Raw genomic sequence first — 20382 nt, forward strand, 5'->3', positions numbered from 1 at the left:
TCCTTGTCTGGTTCCTGATTTTAGGGAGAAAGTCTCCAGCTTTTGCCCGTCGAAAATGATGTTAGCTGTGGGTTTGTCATAATGGTCCTTATTATGTTGAGAAATTGTCCTTCTATTCTCAGTTTCTAGGGGATCTTCATTGTACATGGATGTCTCATCTTGTCAAGTCTTTTCAGCATTAATTGATATAACCATGTGATTTTTATTTTTATTTTTGTTGAAATGGTCATTACACTGACTGACTTGCAGATGTTGAACCATCCCTGTTTCCCAGAAAGGAATCCCACTTGGTCTTGTTGAATTATTCTCTTGATATGTTGTTAAGGATCCTAATAACTCTCACTTTCGACTTTCTAATGGAGTATGCTATTTCACAGAGAAGTGCTTCATTTTTCCTAGACCTTTCCTCTCCAACAGACTTAAGTTCACTGAATGTGGTGGTTGTGTCTTCTATTGCATATATTTTCTCCTCCTGACTTAATCTACTTTCTAGGCCTGCAACCTGAGTTTAAACTGCATTCAAAGTGTCCTTCATACTCTGCAGATCAGTTTGAAGGGTTTTGTTTGTGTATTTGTTTTTGTTTTATTTTTTGTATTTTGTAACTAGTGAAATGAACTCTAAGTTCTTGAATTATTGTATGTATGTCAAGTTTAGTTTCTTGAATTGCCTTTATCATAAGTTTTCTGAACTGTGACTTTTATTTATTTATTTATTTTCCAGATCTGTGTCTGTCTGGTCATTTGTAGTTTCTGACGTTGTTTATGTTGTATTTCTCAGCTTCTGCATTCAGTGTGGCTTCTTTTTCTTGCCAGCAGGTGGTGCTGTGGCAACAGTGTTGTATTCCCGTTTATACATCATGGTGGGGGAGGGGGTTGGTAGATTCACAGACATCAGGCTGTTTTAGTGCTTGTGATGTCAATATAGGGTCTCCAACCTTTGGGGCATAACAGTATAGGAGAAATGCTTTCTCCCAAGTGCTCAAAGAACAAGCAGTATTTATTTCCCTAGCCAGGTGTCGGGGCTTGAGCAGCACACAAAGATTTAGTTCTCATCCAAGTTTGCCCTTAAATCCTGGTGATCCATGCAGGCAGTCCAATATCCTACTACCCCTGAGTTCACAGGTTAAGCACCCAGAAAGTCTGTCTTTGTTCCTCTGACAATGTACTCTGTTGCTGTGTAAATAGCAAAATGATACCAGCTGCCACTAAGCATGCTTAAGTCCTGAGTTTCTGAAGAAATCCAAGTTGGTGGATTTTCAGGTTATTTTTCATTGCTTTAACTAATTGATCTGGGGAGTGAGCAACATGCAGCAGCTGCTACTCTATGACCACACCTTTGGAAGTCCTGCAAGGGATACTTTCAAGACAGTCATAGTGATTAACTTGAAGGGATAGGGAGATATCATCATAATGATTATGCAAAAGGCTCTCATGCCTGAGGCTCTGAGTTCCCAGGTTCAAATCCCAGCACCACCATAAACCAGAACTAAGCAATGATTAACCTGAAAATGACAAATTTCTTCTCTCTTTTGATTAAATTCTTCCAGAAACTTGGAGTAAAACAGGCATACACATCTATCAAAGGTAGGCATCACATCAGAGAATCTTTACAAAGAAATAGAAAATACAAAGAGTTGTTCAATAAAATAATTTTGTTTGTTTGTTTGTTATCTTTTTCTTTCCTTTTTTTCCTCCCTGAGGAAAGAGGGAGTCTTTCTTCTTTTAGAATTGAGTAAGTTATACACTGATAAAATTAAAAGTTCCCTATGCCTGACTTGCTCTCTTTCATCCTCTGGAGATTTGTCAAATAACTCTGACCATCGGGAAGTGGCAGGGAGATGCAGTCATACTGAGGAAAGGAAGTCCTTTCAGTGTGGAGAGAGATATCACTCAGCAAGATGAAACCACAAGGAAGAAAAGCAGATGCTAATAAATGAAGAGCCACAGTTGGCTCAGCTTGAGTGACAGCCATAGAATTAACCCTCCTTATGATGTTTTCTACAAACATAAATCTCCAAGTTGTCAGGGTGATGCTTAGCCTAAAAATCACAACATATCCAAAGAGACAACATATACTAGTAATTAAATCAACTATCTGTCACCAGAAAGGACTTTTATTCTCTCTGAATAGTTTCCTTCCACGAACCTGCCAGGCCACCTCCAGCAAAAGACAGGTGCTTTCAGTGACTTGCTAACTATTGGATGTCAGCCATTTAATTGCATAACTATAATTCCAAGAGTTGAAAAACAAATATATCTTCACTGCTTTTATGTCATGTAACCACATATCTCTTTCCCACTGCTCCCAAAGCTTAAAATATACACGTTATTACTCTATTAGCTCTGAATCAACATTACCAAAATTCACAGTAGTCAATATATAATGGTGGTTTGGTATCACATACAAGGATTCTGCGAAACATGTTTATCTCACAGAGCTGTATCTACACACACACACACACACCCCAAAATTAAAGCAGTAAACTGAGGGATTGCTGCAAACCCTCCGAATTTTTTTGTTCTATTGACTTTATTTTAAACACTAAAAATTATTTGTATTTCCAAGTATCTCTACTCCATTGACTTCTAGGTTATACTTGAAATAAATTTTAACCATTCAGTGTCACTTTGACCCTGTCTCATAACTGAGTGAGCTGAGTTTGATAATTAAGCTTCCTTTAAGAAGTTAGAGCTCTTGCTCTAAATATTTTCCTGTACAATCCTATCTCTTCCTTAGTGCATACCCAAAACTTTGCTGCTAAGGAAACGCACAACAGTGTTTTCCATGAGGTGCAATTTGGGGGGCACTGAGATTTCATTTCCTCTTATTTCCAGTTAAGTTGTGATAGACGTCCTACTTACAACTAAAACTATATGGACACACTGGCTTAGATTTCTCTAAAAATAATGGCATATTTAATTCTAATCTTCAACGTGTGAAAAGGGGTTCTTTCTCTTCTGGGAAATTTTAGCAAGTGGTTTTTTTACAGTCATGGCAACCTGTCCTGGCCAGGCACCAGGCCCCTGTGTGGCTATTTAAACATAAAAATCTTCCTGCTGCCAGCAATTCTGAGTCTATAGCTTGCATTTGTATATTTTAAAACTCCACAGGTAATTTTGATAGGCAGCCAGCAATGAGAACTGCTGTTCTGCAATATGTCTAAAAGCTTTTCTTCCTAGAAAATGGATTATAAAGATGAACTAAATCCTAAGTTTTGAAAGAAGCAATTGAATATTGATCTAGATTTTTAGGTAGTGATTGGAGAAAGAGTAGAGTAAGATACATGGAGATAATGAAGACTAGATTCTTGCTGCCACCTCGAATACTACATCCCAGTTTCACAAGCCCTAAACACCAGACTTTTATCTGTATCCTGGCTCTCTGCTACCTCAAATGTCAAGTCCTTCAGCCTGCTGGAGTCTCCTTGTTCTCTGAGATCCTGACAAATCTGATTTCAACACTCTTTTTTTAATGTCATACCAAAGAATGAGCTGAGAACTTGATGCAAGTGCAAGATCATTGAGCAGCCTCCTCAAGCTAATTTTTTTTCCATTTTGTTTTATTTAGAGAGACAGAGAGAGGGAAGACACCATAGCAACGATCCACCGTCTATGGGGCTCCTCTAGTGTCACCCACAGTACTTCCATGTAGTATGAGGGCCCAAATCCAGGGCAAGCTGTGCACTCTGCTTGGTGAGCTCTTTTACCTAAACCCCATTCCTTAACAGGGGAGAGAGTTCAAGCCTTTCCCATCTTTGGGATTTATAGGAAGGGTACAGGAGCAGTAGAACTTCACATGTTTCCTAGGCTTTAGGGTCTCTTACATCTGTACAGGTTGCACTAATAAAAATACCATTGACTGACTTCAAAGATCACCATTTGGGCTGGGGAATCAGCATAATGGTTATTCAAATAATTTTCAAATCTGAGGCCCTGATCTCCCAAATTCAATTCTCAGTATCATTATCATAAGCCCATATGCCAAAACGAAAAAAAAGAAAAAAGACTGAAAAGAGATAATTAGGTATTCTCTTCAAAGAACATGAATAGATTGTTTAGTACAAAAATTGTTATAAATTATTATGAATTTATATCCATTAGTTTTACATTCTTTAGGTCTAGACAATACTTACTTGCAATGCTTGCTAATTCTCCAATAAAGACCCTCAGATTCTCTTCCTTTACCAATTTTACAAGAGTATTGTGAGTCCTGAAGCCTTGGCCAACAGTGAAGGGTATGTATAAAGGTAGAGAGACCAGTGTAGGGACTGCAAAACTAAGGAAGGGAGGAAAGAAGGAAGGAAGGAAAGAGGGAGGGAAAGAGGGAGGGCATTTATCTCTCACAGCTCTAGAGGCTTATGCAAATCCCATGTGCAGTGAGAACCTTGTTTCTCTCAGATAGCCATTTTCTCAGACTCACCTCTCTTGCAGAAGAAAAAATAAGCTGTCCTGGGGTCTCCTTTATAAGGATTCTAACCTCTCACTCAAAAGGGCTGACCCTGCTGACCCAGAAGTGGTTGAGTTCAATCTCTGCTATTAATAGGACAGAGCAATGCTACAGTTCTCTCTCTCTCTCTCTCTCTCTCTCTCTCTCTCTCTCTCTCTCTCATTAATAAAGCTTAAAAGGCATGAAGGATAGCAGAATGGTTATGTAAAAGCACTTTCCACCTAAGACGTTGAAGTTGCAGGTTCATCCCTATAAACCAGACCTAAGGTGTGCCTTAGTAAAAACAAATTTAAAAGTAGCAGTAGTAATAATAACAATTGTACAGAGGAAAGGCTTCAATTGCTTTCATCCTAAAGATGAAAGCTCCATTCTATTGAATCATGCCAGAATAACCTAGAGAGGCTCTGGCAGCACAGGTCAGCATAACACCTGTAGCTGCCTCTCATCTTGCCTACATTTCAGAACATGGGCTGGAGGCCTTTCACCATCACTTTCCACCAACTTCAGTTAGCATGGATATGTTAGACGAACTTTGTAACTTCACTTCCTGGCAGTGTCTGATACTGAAGGTTCTGAAGAGATCAGTTTCATGCTGGAGTGAATTTACATAATAAAATCTGTTACCAGTGAAGTTATCCTGATCTGTATTGTTGGTAGAATCAAGAGAAAGAGCTAAAAGATAAGAAGACTTGTTTGTTTGTTTTTTTAATCATAAGTAAATAATCTTTTTTTAAAAAAAAAACCCTACCCAATGTCCCAGCAATTCTTCTCCTAGGGATGTATCCTAAGGAATCAAACACTCATCCAAAAAGATCTGCGTATATCTATGCTAATAGCACCCAGATGTGAAAGCAACTTAGATATCCAACAACAGATGAGTGGCTAAGAAAGTTGTGATATATATACACAATGGGATACTACTCAGATATTAAGAATAAGGAATTCAACTTAGGCTAGAGATGACAGTGTTCTACAGAAAACTGAAAAAGTTTACACATGTCTCAAAAACTGTATTTACTGTAAATCATTAATCCCCCCAATTAAAAGAAAAAGAATTGGTACATTGGGGTAGGTCTGACTCACTTTTCTTTATTTCTTAGTTTGGTAAGGTATATATTAAAGTACTGGAGTTGCTTTCTTTAATAAGTAATGGTGGTATCATCAGTGAATGTATAACTAGGGCAATTTATCTGGTTTCCTCAGAATTTCTGCTCAGACCACAGAAGACCCCCTGCAGGCAAGGACTAGCATATTAGAGTTGAGCAGTACATTTATTGGAAGCATTATTTGCACGTTCATTTTAAAAATTAACACTGGAGATTGGGAATAAGGTTTTGGGGAATAAAGTTCCTATGCACTGGGAGAATCCTGAACCAACTCATTTTAAAAATTTACATTGATTAATATGCTACGTGTTCTCTTGCAACAAGGATCCCTGATGAGGGAGGAGAATGCAACTGTGCAGTCCCCTCATTATAGACACATCTCTGTCTCCCCCTAGACATTCCCTTGCAGTCATTAGCCAGGCCCAAATGGCCAAGCGCTTCCAACATCAGAACTCCAGAAATCCTGGGCTATGCATTTTCCCTAGAGGATCCAAAATCATCGTATAAGTTAGTGTAAAAAAGGACTGAGAAATTGCTTTTATTAAGAAAAACTTCTCTAACTTGTGGACCAAAACCCCATAGGTGTTTATCTGGGTAGAAGAAGAGAGGGGACTGAATGGCAGGAAAAAAAAAAAAAAGGAGAAAAGTAGCATCAGTATTATACATGTGAGCAACAGCTTTTTATTATTATTATTATTATTATTATTCTTTTTTGCCTCCAGGGTTACTGCTGGGGCTCAGTGCCTGCACTATGAATCCACTGCTCCTGGAGGCCATTTTTCCCCTTTTGTTGACCTTGTTGTTTGTTTACTGTTGTTATTATTATTATCATTATTGTTGCCATTGCTGACATTGTTGTTGGATAGGACAGAGAGAAATGGAGAGAGGAGGGGAAGACAGAGAGAGGGAGAAAAAGGCAGTCACCTGCAGACCTGCTTCATCACTTGTGAAGCGACCCCCTGCAGGTGGGGAGCCAGGGGCTCGAACCAGGATCCCTACTCCAGTCCTGTAGCTTTGCGCCATGTGCACTTAACCCGCTGCGCTACCGCCCGGCCTTCTGAGCAGCAGCTTTTACAATGAGGCTGAATGCAACCTGCTTTCATGTGGAGGGAATCCTGTAACTCAGCAAAACCACACAGATGACCCTGCATAAAGAACAATTATTATTGCTCCACTGACTGCCTCCTTCTTGATTTTGATGATCTGAACACTTGGCTGACTATGGCAGATAGGTGCTTTTCCAGATTCTTACAGCCAGTGTGTTGACAGATAGCACTAATACACACATACACACACACACACACACACACACACACACACACACTTATATATATATGCATGCAAACACCTGCATATGCACACACATACATTCATATTAAAATCTGCACATATTCACACACTGACCCACATCACAAGAAGCAGCAGCAGTGCAGTGAGCTCTTTCTTCAGTCTCGATGGCAGCCTCGTCTCAGAAGCCCACTGACCCAAAATATCAACCCAGCTGGACTCTCCAGAAGCAGCTCCAGAAGAGATAAAGATTTAAAGGGTAGTAGTTTGGGCCATACCAAGGAAGCTTGAGATCAGGAGAAATCTCAGCTGGGTTCCTCAGTGAAGGAGTCACCCTCCTGAGCTCTGGGTGTGCAGATCTGCAGGACCTCAATGAAATGGAGTGGTGCAGAGTCTTGAGAAGCCTGTAGAAGGGTTCCTCTAAGGGAATGAGCATGCATTCCTGTAAAATTCACTTGTTGGGTTCCAGATGCCATCAGGATGCCAGCCAAGCTTCCCTGGACTGAAGACCCCACCAATGTGTCCTGGAGCTCAGCTTCCCCAGAGACCCACCCTACTAGGGAAAGAGAGAGGCAGACTGGGAGTATGGATCCACCAGTCAACGTCCATGTTCAGCGGGGAAGCAATTACAGAAGCCAGACCTTCCCCCTTCTGCAACCCAAAACGACCCTGAGTCCATGCTCCCAGAGGGATAGAGAATGGGAAAGCTATCAGGGGAGGGGATGGGATATGGAGATTGGGTGGTGGGAATTGTGTGGAGTTGTACCCCTTCTACCCTATGGTTTTGTTAATTTTTCCTTTCTTAAATAAAAAATAAATTTAAAAAAATTAAATTAACCCATAAAAAAAAAATTCACTTGTTGGTGCCTTAGCCCCCAGTGTGGCTGTATTTGCAGTAAGAAGGAAATAAAGGCTAAGTGAAATGATGAGAGCCCTGAGGCATGAAGTCAGCATATATGCAAAGCCAATAGACAGCCCTCTCTTCTTACTCTCTCTCAACTTCTCTGTGTACACTCAGAGAAGAGGTTAAGGACCCCAGGAAGAAGGCTATTTGATCTCCTTCAAGCCAAGAAGAGACTGGTTATCAGAAACAGAATGGACTGAAAACTTGACCTTGGATACCCCAACTTCCAGTACTTTAAGAAAACACTACACTGTCATAACAAGATTCATAGTGTGGGTGGCATATATGGCACACTGGTTTTCTTAAACTTTCAGAAGCCCTAAAGGAGAAGGTGTGGATAGGACATGGACAAAATCTGCCCTAATGGTGACCATGAAACTATGTTTAGTAGTGACAGTACTACTTTACCACATGAAGTTTCCTCACTGCAGGTGGGGACCTGGGGCTTGAACCTGGGTCCTTATGCACAGTAACAGGTGTGCTCAACCAGGTTTGCCATGACCCAGACCCTTAAACCAATGAATTTTAACTCTACCGAGAATGGATTCTACTAAAAATACCACTAAGAATGTTTACTGTCTGCTCCAACTTGAACCAAGACACAGAAAAAGTGTCCATGTCATCTGTAGTTTACTAAACAAAATTACAAAAGCAGCAGCATTAATTCCAACTGAAGCAAAGCACATTAGTAGATGATGCTGAAGGTATTTATTTTTCAAAATTAGATTACAGTATCTGTCACGGAGAAATAACAAAAGGCTTAACCTTTTGTTTTCCAGCATTTCCTGGCCCAGTAGTCCTGTTTTTAGCATTCTGTCCTGTGGAAATAATTGGACTAGAGCTCAAAGATGAATACAAATTATTTCTCAAAACATTTCATGTAATAGCAAAAAATTAAAAACAAATCAAGAGTATATTTAAATCACAAAACATTTGTAGTTGACTACTTAAGCTATTAAGAGAGACATCATGGAAGTATATTTTCCATTACAGAAAATATTCATAATTTAAATAAAAAACAATCTGATAGCCAACAACAAAATCATATAGCATGTCTCACTTTTGTGAGAATATTTTGGAGAAAGTGCTAGAAAAACATATACCAATATACTAACCAAAGTTTTATTAAGATAGTATGATTAAGATAATTTTTTATGTTCAGATACACTTATAAATATTCTGTAATAGCATTTATTATTTGTGAAATTTTTACATCATGATAATATAGGCCCTAACTTTTTACAGGTATATTGCAATGTAGGAAAATGTTACTATAACTATAATTTTCATAAGCAGTTTAAGAAAGCTTCCATGGGAGAAGATTTATGAGAATCTTCAAGACAACTTAACATATAATTTAACAATGCATTGCTGAAGCTGCTATGATTAATGTCAGCAGGCACAAAAATAATGCTAAAATTATGCATGAACAATTAACCATCAATGTGGGAATTCATTCAGTACTGAAAGTACAAACCAGAGACTGTCTTCAACATCAGTTGCAACAAGATGTCCTGGAATAAAACCAATTACAAGAGATCAAAAAGTCCAGGCCAATAAAACAAGCATTGGATTACATAAAAATACATTACTAAAACAGTGGATAGTAATGACATCATAATTGCTCTTAGCAGGAACACTTTCAAATCCTAAAGAGATGGGATGAAACAAATAGCACTGGCAGAAGAAGTAAAGCAAGTATATAAATTGAACACTACTTAATTAAATTCTGTTGTCCTGGCAACTCTAATGCTTAAATAAATAAGTTCTTCGACATCTTACAGAACTTAGAGTTGATTATGTGTTGATGAAAATTCAGAAGCCACTCCTTCTGTTAACTTGCCACATGACCAAAACATTACTATCTCAAAAATAAGTTACGGTCAAATATTTAAGGGCCAGATGTAACCAGTCACACAGAAACCACAGACTACTCAGATTTTTCCTGATAGCCTAATCAATGTGGGTATGGTTTGGGTGTGAGTTTCTCACACCCAGGGATTGTGCTGGATAGCCCCTCCAGATCACACCCAAGGGCTGTGCTGGATAGCCTCTCCAGATCACACCTAGGAACTGTGCTGGATAGCCTCTCCAGATCACACCCAAGGACTGTGCTGGATAGCCCCTCCAGATCACACCTAGGGACTATGCTGGATAGCCCCTCCAGATCAACCAAGGGATTGTGCTAGATAGCACCTCCAAATCACACCTGGGGACTGTGCTGGATAGCACCTCCAAATCACACCTGGGGGCTGTGCTGGATAGCCCCTCCAGATCACACCCAAGAACTGTGCTGGATAGCCCCTCCAGATCACACCTGGGGACTGTGTTGGATAGCCCCTCCAGATCACACCTAGGGACTATGCTGGATAGCCCCTCCAGATCACACCCGAGAACTGTGCTGGATAGCCCCTCCAGATCACACCTGGGGACTGTGTTGGATAGCCCCTCCAGATCACACCTAGGGACTATGCTGGATAGCCCCTCCAGATCAACCAAGGGATTGTCCTAGATAGCCCCTCCAAATCACACCTGGGGACTGTGCTGGATAGCACCTCCAAATCACACCTGGGGGCTGTGCTGGATAGACCCTCCAGATCACACCCGAGAACTGTGCTGGATAGCCCCTCCAGATCACACCTGGGGACTGTGCTGGATAGCCTCTCCAGATCACACTTGGGGACTGTGCTGGATAGCCCCTCCTGATCACACCAAGGGATTGTGCTGGATAGCCTCTCTAGATCACACCCAGGGACTGTGCTGGATAGCCCCTCCAGATCACACCAAGGGATTGTGCTGGATAGCATCTCCAGATCACACCCAGGGACTGTGCTGAATAGCCTCTCTAGATCACACCCGGGGACTGCTGGATAGCCCCTCTAGATCACACCAAGGGATTGTGCTGGATAGCCCCTCCACATCACACCTGGGGACTGTGCTGGATAGCCCCTCCAGAGCCACCCTCATCCCTCCTTTCTCACATGCTTTGTCCTAATCTGAAAGGATGACATCATGGGACCATGACATACTACTAAGGTCTGAGCCATGGGGAGCCCCTGCAGGAAATCTGAAAGCAGGAGACAGCTCACCTAGTAGAGAAACGCTGGCCTCACCATGAATGGGGCCCTGAGTTCATTCTCTACAGCCACATTAAAATGGAAAGCAGAAGAAAGGTAAATTCAGAGCCACTACTCCCTCTGGAGGCTGCCTGCTGCCTGAGCTCGAGTCAGAGGACTCCATCCAGTCTCTAGACTCTGAGACCATCCACCAACCTACACTTTCTGGGTACTAAGGACACAGTCAGTTTGTGCACCCCTATATCCTGCCAGCCTTTGTCGCTAGTCACTTCATCAGCTGTCCTCCATGACTGTTCCTGATGGTCACTCCCTGGCACTCCCCCAGAAAGCTGACTCCAGCTCCAGCTCCAAGAATGCACCCAAATAAGAACATTCCTTTCCACTGATGGGGATTGGGGATGGGGAAATATTATTTCAGGGTTCTTTCATTTTATTATATCACTCTGGCACATTCAATGCCAGTGATCGAACTCAAGACCTCATGCTTTTCAGTCCAACATTCTAGCTATTTTGCCACCTCTTGGGCTTCAATGTCAGTGCCTTTGCTTGTAACTCTAAGCCTGAAGTTTTCTCTTATGACAGACCCAAAAAAACACAATTAAGATGATTTAAGGAAGTATCTACCCCATTCAACAAAGTTTTTTTGTTTGTTTGTTTGTTTTGTAATTGTTTATTTTTTGGCAATCTTATCAAGATATAGCTTACATACCACAAAATGTATTTAGTTTATTTTTAAGGCTGATTTATTAAAGAGAGAGAGAGAGAGAGAGAACATCAGAACATCACTCCGGAATATGTGATGCTGTGGATTAAACTTGGGACCTCAAGCATGCAACTTGAGTGCTCTGCTCACTAGACCACCTCCTAGGGCCACAAAATACATTTGATTTAAAGATACCATTCAATCAATGACTTACTAAACTTAACAGAGTTTTGCCTCCATCACCATGAAGCTAGGGTTATCTAACGTGCCAACCAAACACTAAACTGGGACTAACTCCCCTGCACTCTATTTACTACATATCAGCTACTGTTATTGCAAAGTTGAAGGAAAAATCATCATGATTCAAAAGGCCTGTAGACTCACACCTGCCTTTGTTCTTGCTTGTCCTTTCAAGGAAAACAACTTGGCACGCTCCTCAATGCCCAGTCCAGTTCCTCCCTGAACCTACTTCCTATTTCAAACAAGATGGAGGTTTCCAACCCACCTACAGAAGCTACTGCCACTGATCTTCCTTCCTTCTTTCCTTCCTTCCTTCCTCTTTTTTTCTTTCTTTCTCCCTTCCTTCCTTCCTTTCTCACTCCCTTTCTTTTCTTTCCTTCCTTAATTTCTTTCTCTTACTCTTTCTGTCTTCCTCTTTCATCTATTCTTCTCTTTCATCTTTTTTTTTTTTTAACAGAAAACATCCCCAGTTGGCATGTATCTCTTCACTTGCGCCCTGTCTGTGATTAGAGACATGGAGCTAGGAGCATGATTGTGCTGCCTCTTAGTGAGCGCAAGGCAAGCAGTCAGAAAATGAAGCCAAGATCCAAAGAGGGTACAGTGGATGAAATATTCCCCCTAAAAGCCAGCCCCACTAAGTTAAGCTGACCCTAAAACCTACTAGCTATGTGAACTAACAAGTGTCTTTGTTGTTTAAGATCACTTTAGCTGGACTCGCGAATGTCAGGCAAACATCCTTACTGGTAAAACCATTCTTCAGCATAAACGTCTAATGGATTTGACAACATTTATCTCATTATACCAACACATGGAAATTCATTTAACAATAGGTGATATAAGATGGCAGGTACTTCTAAGCAGGAACTTGCACATTGTTAAAAACAGAAGTTCAAAGTAAAAATTGTACCATTAAATGACTTTATCGACCTTGTTTTTTTCTCTGTTACTCTATGTGTTTTGTAAAGCCTATAAACAGATTAAAATTTTTACTATTAATTATTCCCACTAGTTCTGTAGTCATGTTCTGAAGTATTTCAGTAAAGTATAAGTTTCAGTAATTGGACTCTGGAGACGTACAGAGAGAAAGAACATACGTTAAGATGTCATATTCTATTCTCAACATGTGACTGTCATTATCTTCAGACTTAATAATGCTTACAAATGTACGAGCTATGTATGAGCTACTGTAAGCCTTTTTTATTTTTTTATTAATTTTTATCTTTGAGAGATATGCAGAGAGAGAAATACCAGAGCACTGCTCAGCTCAGGTTTATGGTGGTGCGGGGGGATTGAACCTAGGACTTAGGAGCCTCAGGCATGAGAGTCTGTTTGTATAACCATTTTTTTAAATATTTATTTTATTTATTTATTCCCTTTTGTTGCCCTTGTTGTTTTATTGTTGTAGTTATTATTGTTGTTGTCGTTGTTGGACAGGACAGAGAGAAATGGAGAGAGGAGGGGAAGACAGAGAGGAGGAGAGAAAGATAGACACCTGCAGACCTGCTTCACCGCCTGTGAAACGACTCCCCTGCAGGTGGGGAGCCGGGGTTCGAACCGGGATCCTTATGCCAGTCCTTGTGCTTTGCGCCACCTGCGCTTAACCCACTGCGCTACAGCCCGACTCCCTGTATAACCATTCTGCTGTCTCCCCTGCCCTGTAAGTCTTTACAGTCCTGTAGCTTCACATTTATAGCTGTCCCAGCCAGCAGGAACTCATTTCAGCTAGGCTGCACTTAGTGTCTCAAGCATGCCCTCTAGGTTCTTCAAAAACACTACAATATGGAGGTCAAAAAATCCACAACCTGATCCTTCTCAAGTTTTCTGCATATTAAGTTGTGTGTCACAGATTAAAGTAAGAATAATAAAGGACACTAGAGGAAAGCAAGACTATATCTGCAGGAAGTCAAGAGGTAGCACAGCGGGTTAAGCACAGGTGGCGCAAAGCGCAAGGACCAGCATAAGGATCCCAGTTCGAGCCCTCAGCTCCCTACCTGCAGGTGAGTCAATTCACAGGCAGTGAAGCAGGTCTGCAGGTGTCTATCTTTCTCTCCCCCTCTGTCTTCCCCTCCTTTCTCCATTTCTCTCTTTCCTATCCAACAACAATGACATCAATAACAACAATAACTACAATAATAAAACAACAAGGAATAAATATTTTTTAAAAGACTATATCTGCATAAAGTGATTTGGTCATTTTTAAAAAATATTTTATTTATTAATGAGAAAGACAGGAGGAGAGAGAGAGAGAGAAAGAACCAGACATCACTCTGGTACATGTGCTGCTGGGGATTGAACTCAAGACTTATCCATTGTGCCACCTCCCAGACCACAATTTGGTCATTTTTTAATGTGCAGCACTGCAACAGGAAATGAACCCAGGACCTCACACATGTGCAATACTATTGAGTGACCTACTGGCCCCAATTTTTAAAGTCCTTACAGAGACTAAAATTGCCACTCCACTATCCATGGAGTTCCCCTGTAATACCAGGGCTCATGTCCCTTTAGGTATGCACTCTACCCACCAAGCCACCTCTCAGTCCCCTGGTTTGGTCATTGTTGCCAATACTATGTAGGGAGGCAAAGTTCTGGAATGTAAAGAACAATGAAAATAGTGATTTTACTGAGATGATTACTGACTGCAATCAAAACCTTTGATATAGGCCTAAAGTAGACCCAATAGGAAACCAGCTTTCCTCACAGAACCTCTGCTCACAGGTCATGCCAAGTCTAGTAACAGCAACTTGGAAAAACTGTCAAGATTCCTAACCAGGAAGTTTTGTTTTGTCAAATGTTCACTGTGTCCACTAAGTTGGCACTGCCATGGGAGATCTTTTTGCTAGAGAAGGATCTTGAAACTAACTGTTATTGTGCTGATGGAAAAAGAGCTATATCCATGGCTTCACTAGTTCTCTGGTGACTGTTAGGGAATTGCAACGGCCAGAAACCTTTTAGAACTGGCCTGCCAAGTTACTAGCAAGTGTAATTGTTCTTATGAAAGGCTATCCATGCCAGTAAATAAATTTCAGAGGTAGAGATCACTCAACTCTCAGGAGATTGTTCAGATTAGCAGAACAGTAACTTGCATGCCTGAGATTCTGGAGGCCGCAGGTTCTTACCCCAGCACCACCTTAAGCCAGAGCACTCTGGTCCTTTCTCTCATTTCCTTCTTGCTCATTATATCTCTCATAATAATATAATAAATAAGGGGGTCAGACGGTAGTGCAACAAGTTAAGGGAACGTGGCACAAAGCACAAGGATCAGCATAAGGATCCCAGTTTGATCCCCCGGCTTCCCACCTGCAGAGGAGTCGCTTCAAAGGTGGTGAAGCAGGTCTGCAGGTGTCTATCTTTCTCTCCTCCTCTCTGTCTTCCCCTCCTCTCTCCATTTCTCTCTGTCCTATCCAACAACGACAACATCAATAACAACAATAACTACAACAACAATAAAACAACAAGGAAAACAAAAGGGGAAAAAATTTTAAAAATAATAATATAATAAATATATTCGTTCAATTACTCAACTTGGACCCAGGAAATGGTACAGTGAGTACAGCACTGGACTTGGAAGCATAATGTTCCAAATTCAATCCCAGACAACCCATGTGCCAGAATGATGCTCTGGTTCTCTCTCTCCCTTGCTATCTTGTGTTACTAAATAAACAAAATCTTTTTTAAAAAATTAAAATGACTCAACCAGTAGTCTCAGACATGAAAATCTTTTGCATAACCACTGAGCTATCTCCCTTAGCAAAAAAATATAAATAAAAACTACTCAGCTCTCCTCTCACTGTATGTTACACATACATTATATAGTATACATGTTATTTCTACAGTTATCTCTGAGAGATAATATTGAATGTGTACTATATATGTACTTACTTATATCAAATACACAATAATGTACTATATATAGGGCATATTCAATATCATCTCTCAGAGGTACAGAGAAATAATATTATGCATACTGCTTACATGATATTATATATACTATTACATGTGTAGCATGTGAGAGAAATGGGGTAGATTTACAAATATATGTGAAATAAAATTTTATTAGCCTTTAAGAAAATTTATTTAATCAACAAACAAATATTTCCCAATTAGTGCAATTTTTTTCTTTATTGAGGGATTGTTTTACATTTGCCACCAAATAAAATAGTTTGTACATGCATAACATTTCTCAGTTTTCCACATAATAATACACCCCCACTAGGTCCTCTGCCACATGTTCCAGGACCTGTATTCTCCCCTCCCACCCACCCCAGAGTCTTTTACTTTGGTGCAATACATCAATTAGTGCAAGTTTTATCCCAATTTCCCTCGCAAAGATTTCTGACACCCAGCACATCTGGGGACATCCACACTCACAGTCAGTCACCAGAGGAAGAAGCACAAGGAAGAGAGACAACCGCTGAAAGCACATCATGGCCTAGCATTCACCCATCATTTCTCAGGAATTCATGAGACTCCATTTTCTGCTGTTGCTTGAACAGAAGTGAGAGGGAGCCTTAGTAAAGTGGTTAGGAGACTACACGGTACATGAGCTTTGATTTGCTTACTGGACAATCCCAGAACCATCTGCATGTTTTCATCTGCCTATCAGACTTCTATGCAAAGTCTTTTCACCCCTGCATCCCTAAGGCCCTGTGATGACTGGAAAATTCCACTTCTCACATTCCTAGGCTGGATTTATTTTTTGAAACTGTTGCCATTTCTCATCATACCAAATAGCTGGCTTGACTACACTTCTCACTCTTTTAGCTGCTGTGTCAATACTTCAAAACATCCAGTCAGTTAACTCAATTCAGTCAAAAATTGTCACAATGTTTAGCATTGTGTTGACACAGCCCATGGCATTGGAGGAAATACAGCTCATTAAGTTCTTAGTGATTCTTTATGGAGCCTAGCTGCACGCTGTATATGTGCTGCAAGTGTAACCAGCCACCAGGACAAAGGGGAAGAAAGGAATGACTACTGGCATGCCACAGCCAAGGGCAAGGTGGGGGTTAGAATTTATCCACAGGTTAGCTCATTTAACCACATTCTGATCCAAGACCTTCAGGCTGATCATCACTGGGATGGGCTTAAAAATGATAGTTTATTCTGGAGCTACAAGTTACACATTAATATTCAGAGAATGTAGAGGGAAAAACAGGCTTAACAATCAAGTCTCACCTAATGGCGTCATTTTCCCTAACTGAATTTGCTTTTGTTGCAAACTGATCATCCATCTCCTTGAAGAAACCAGAATGCAAAGGGTTGGGCACCCATATACTGTCTGCCCAGAGATGGGGTAAGGGTGGGGGACTTGAATTAGATGGGGGCAGGAACTTGGTCAAAGAAAGAGCCTCCTTCTCTGACCTTCAAGAAATGCCTATGGGGAGTCAAGCAGTAGTGCAGCGGGTTAAGCGCAGGTGGCGCCAAGCTCAAGGACCAGCATAAGGATCCTGGTTCAAACCCCCGGCTCCCCACCTGTTGGGGAGTCGCTTCACAGGCGGTGAAGCAGGTCTGCAGGTGTCTTATCTTTCTCTCCCCCTCTCTGTCTCCTCTCCTCTTTCGATTTCTCTCTGTCCTATCCAACAACAGCAATAACAACAATAATAATAACCATAGCAATGATAAAACAACAAGGGCAACAAAAGGGGAAAAAATGGTCTCCAGGAGCAGTGGATTCGTGGTGCAGGCACCCAGCCCCAGCAATAACCCTAGAGGCAAAAAAAAAAGGTGGGGGGGGAGTCAGTGGGTTAAGCACACGTGGCCCAAAGCATAAGGACCAGTAAGGATCCCAGTTTGAGGCTCCCTACTTGCAGGGGAGTCGTTTCACAGGCAGTGAAGCAGGTCTGCAGGTGTCTTTCTCTCCCCCTCTCTGTCTTCCCCTCCTTTCTCCATTTCTCTCTTTCCTATCCAACAACAATGACATCAACAACAACAACAATAATAACTACAACAATAAAACAACAAGGGCAATAAAAGGGAATAAATAAATAAATGCCCATGAGCCCTACCCCACTAAGAAAGATAGAGACAAGCTGGGGGTATGGCTCAACCTGTCAACAACCAGATCCAGTGGGAAGCTTCCAATGGAGGGGATGGAATATGCCATTCTGGTGGCAGGAACTGTATGAATTGTACCCCTCTTATACCACAGTCTTGTTGATCATTATTAAATCTCTAATAATAATTCTTAATTTTTTAATTCCCTTTTGTTGCTCTTGTTGTTTTATTGTTGTAGTTATTATTGTTGTTGTTGTTGATGATATTGCCGTTGTTGGATAGGACAGAGAGAAATGGAGAGAGGAGGGAAGACAGAGAGGGGGAGAGAAAGACAGACACCTGCAGACCTGCTTCACCACTTGTGAAGCGACTCCCCAACAGGTGGGGAGCCGGGGGTTTGAACCAGGATCCTTATGCTGGTCCTTGAGCTTGGCGCCACTTGCACTTAACCTGCTGCGCTACAGCCCAACTCCCAATAATAATTTTTTAAAAGAAGTTGAAAAATAAGAAAACACAAAGGAGAACTTGGACTGGGTTTGGTATGTTACACCAAAATAAAAGACTCTGTGGTGGGAGGAACAGGGTTCAGGTCCTGTAACATGATGGCAGAGGATGACCTAGTGGGAGTTGAATTGTTATGTGGAAAACTGAGAAATGTTACTCATGTACAAACTACTGTATTTCACTGTTGACTGTAAACCCTCAATAAAGAAAAAAAAGATATGTCTATGAGATGCATATTCAAAACAGCAGCATGTGAATACCTACTGTGTGCAGCACTTGAGGTAAGCAAGAGCACTAAAGGGAACCAGTGGGAGAATACAACATATTGCTAACAAGGAGCCAAGGAGTGTTACTAAGCCACTTAGCAAAGACTCCAAGGACCTGGCAATGAGAATGTCCTGGGGCACAGAGTTAGGGCTGGAGGAGGCCTGGGGCGGCCTGAAGAGCAGAGGGAAATAAAGAAAACCCTGGAAATAGTTCTGTAACAGCGTGGCTTTAACAAACCTGTAACTGACATTTACATTTTAAATAGATGCTTCTGTTTTCACTCAAAGAGCTCTCTTTATAAGGACTAGTGAAATATCTGCACACTATACAACTGCTTGACATCAATGTTCTGTGCCAGAGGAAGCTTGAACCAGGGCTGGCACTGGCCTAAGATTCCCTAATCACCTGTTCAATAGAGGAAGAACCATGTGTCCATGACACAAAGCGCAAGGACTGGCATAAGGATCCCGGTTTGAGCCCTCAGATCCCCACCTACAGGGGGCCACTTCACAAGCGGTACAGCAGATCTGCAGGTGTCTATTCCCCCCCCGCCACCGTCACCCCTTCATGTCTCGTTTTCTCTCTAACCTATCCAGCAACAGCAATAAGAACAACAACAATGGCAACAAAATGGAAAAAATGGCCTCCAGGAGCTGTGGATTTGTAGTGCAGGCACCGATCCCTGATGATAACCCTCGAGAAACAAAAAGGAAAAAAAAAAAGGAACCAGTCCATCTCTGCTGGACTTCCACAAAAATATCAACCCAGTAAGGGAATTGTCATGGGTGGAAGAGATTTTTTTCCTCACAATTATAAAATGCAGTTGCTTAATATATTGAATGACAATAGTACAGACAGATAATGAGACGTCTGCTTCAGTGTTCTTCAGTTCTCAACAACTAATTGGTAACTTACTCATTAATCTCCTTCTCTGCCTATATCTTGCATTCACACACAAAAGTCAAAGAAAATTGCTTCCCAGCTTATTTTTTTTAAACCCTCCAAATTAAAATTTTGGATCTTAACACATAGTTTTAAAACACAAGAAACAGGGCCCAGTGGTGGTGCACCCATATGAGTACACATATTACAATGCACAAAAATCTGGGTCCAAGCCCCTGGTCCCCATCTGCAGGAGGGAAGCTTCCAGAGTGGTGAAACAATGCTGCAGGTGTCTCTCTGTCACTCTCCCTCTCTATTTCCCTTTCTCTCTCCATGTCTCTTGGTCTCTCAATAATGAATAAATAAAATAGTTTTTTTTTAATGCACTTAAAACACACACACAAGAAATAAAGCATTATTGTTTCCAAAACATTATGAAAACATTAATAAATTGGACCAAGAAGGTAACTAGGTGTTATCACAGGACTTGCATGTGAGAGGTCCCAAGTTCAATCCCTGCACTACTATCAGCCAGAATTGAGCTGTGCTCTGGTCAAAAAACAAAATAAGCAAACAAGACGGGGTGGTAGAGCACCTGGTTGAGCGCACACATTACAAAATAAACAAACAAGTAAACAAAATACTAGTAAGCCTTTAAGTATTTATTTATTTATTTATTTATTTATTTATTTATTTATTTTGCCTCCGGGGTTATTGCCGGGGCTCAGTGCCTGCACCATGAATCCACTGCTTCTAGAGACTCTTTCCCCCCCTTTTTTTGCCTCTAGGGTTATTGCTGGGGCTCAATGCCTACACCACGAATCCACTGCTCCTGGAAACCATTTTCCCCCTTTTATTGGCCTTGTTGTGGTGGTTATAATTATTGTTGTCATTGTTGTTGGGTAGGACAGAGAGAAATTGAGAGAGCAGGGGAAGACAGAGAGGAGGAAAGACAGACACCTGCAGAC

General features: G+C 41.2%; 1 non-coding gene across 1 annotated transcript; it reads left to right on the top strand.

Annotated features, from left to right (window-relative positions):
- Nucleotides 1-4772: 4772 nt before the first annotated feature.
- LOC132539182 (small nucleolar RNA SNORA44) lies at nucleotides 4773-4906 on the top strand. Its single transcript, XR_009550477.1, has one exon. It is a non-coding gene; the product is annotated as a small nucleolar RNA SNORA44 (small nucleolar RNA).
- The last annotated feature ends 15476 nt before the right edge of the window (nucleotides 4907-20382 follow it).

This window comes from Erinaceus europaeus, chromosome 6 (assembly GCF_950295315.1).
Source record: "Erinaceus europaeus chromosome 6, mEriEur2.1, whole genome shotgun sequence".
In the NCBI taxonomy this organism is placed as follows: Eukaryota; Metazoa; Chordata; class Mammalia; order Eulipotyphla; family Erinaceidae; genus Erinaceus; species Erinaceus europaeus.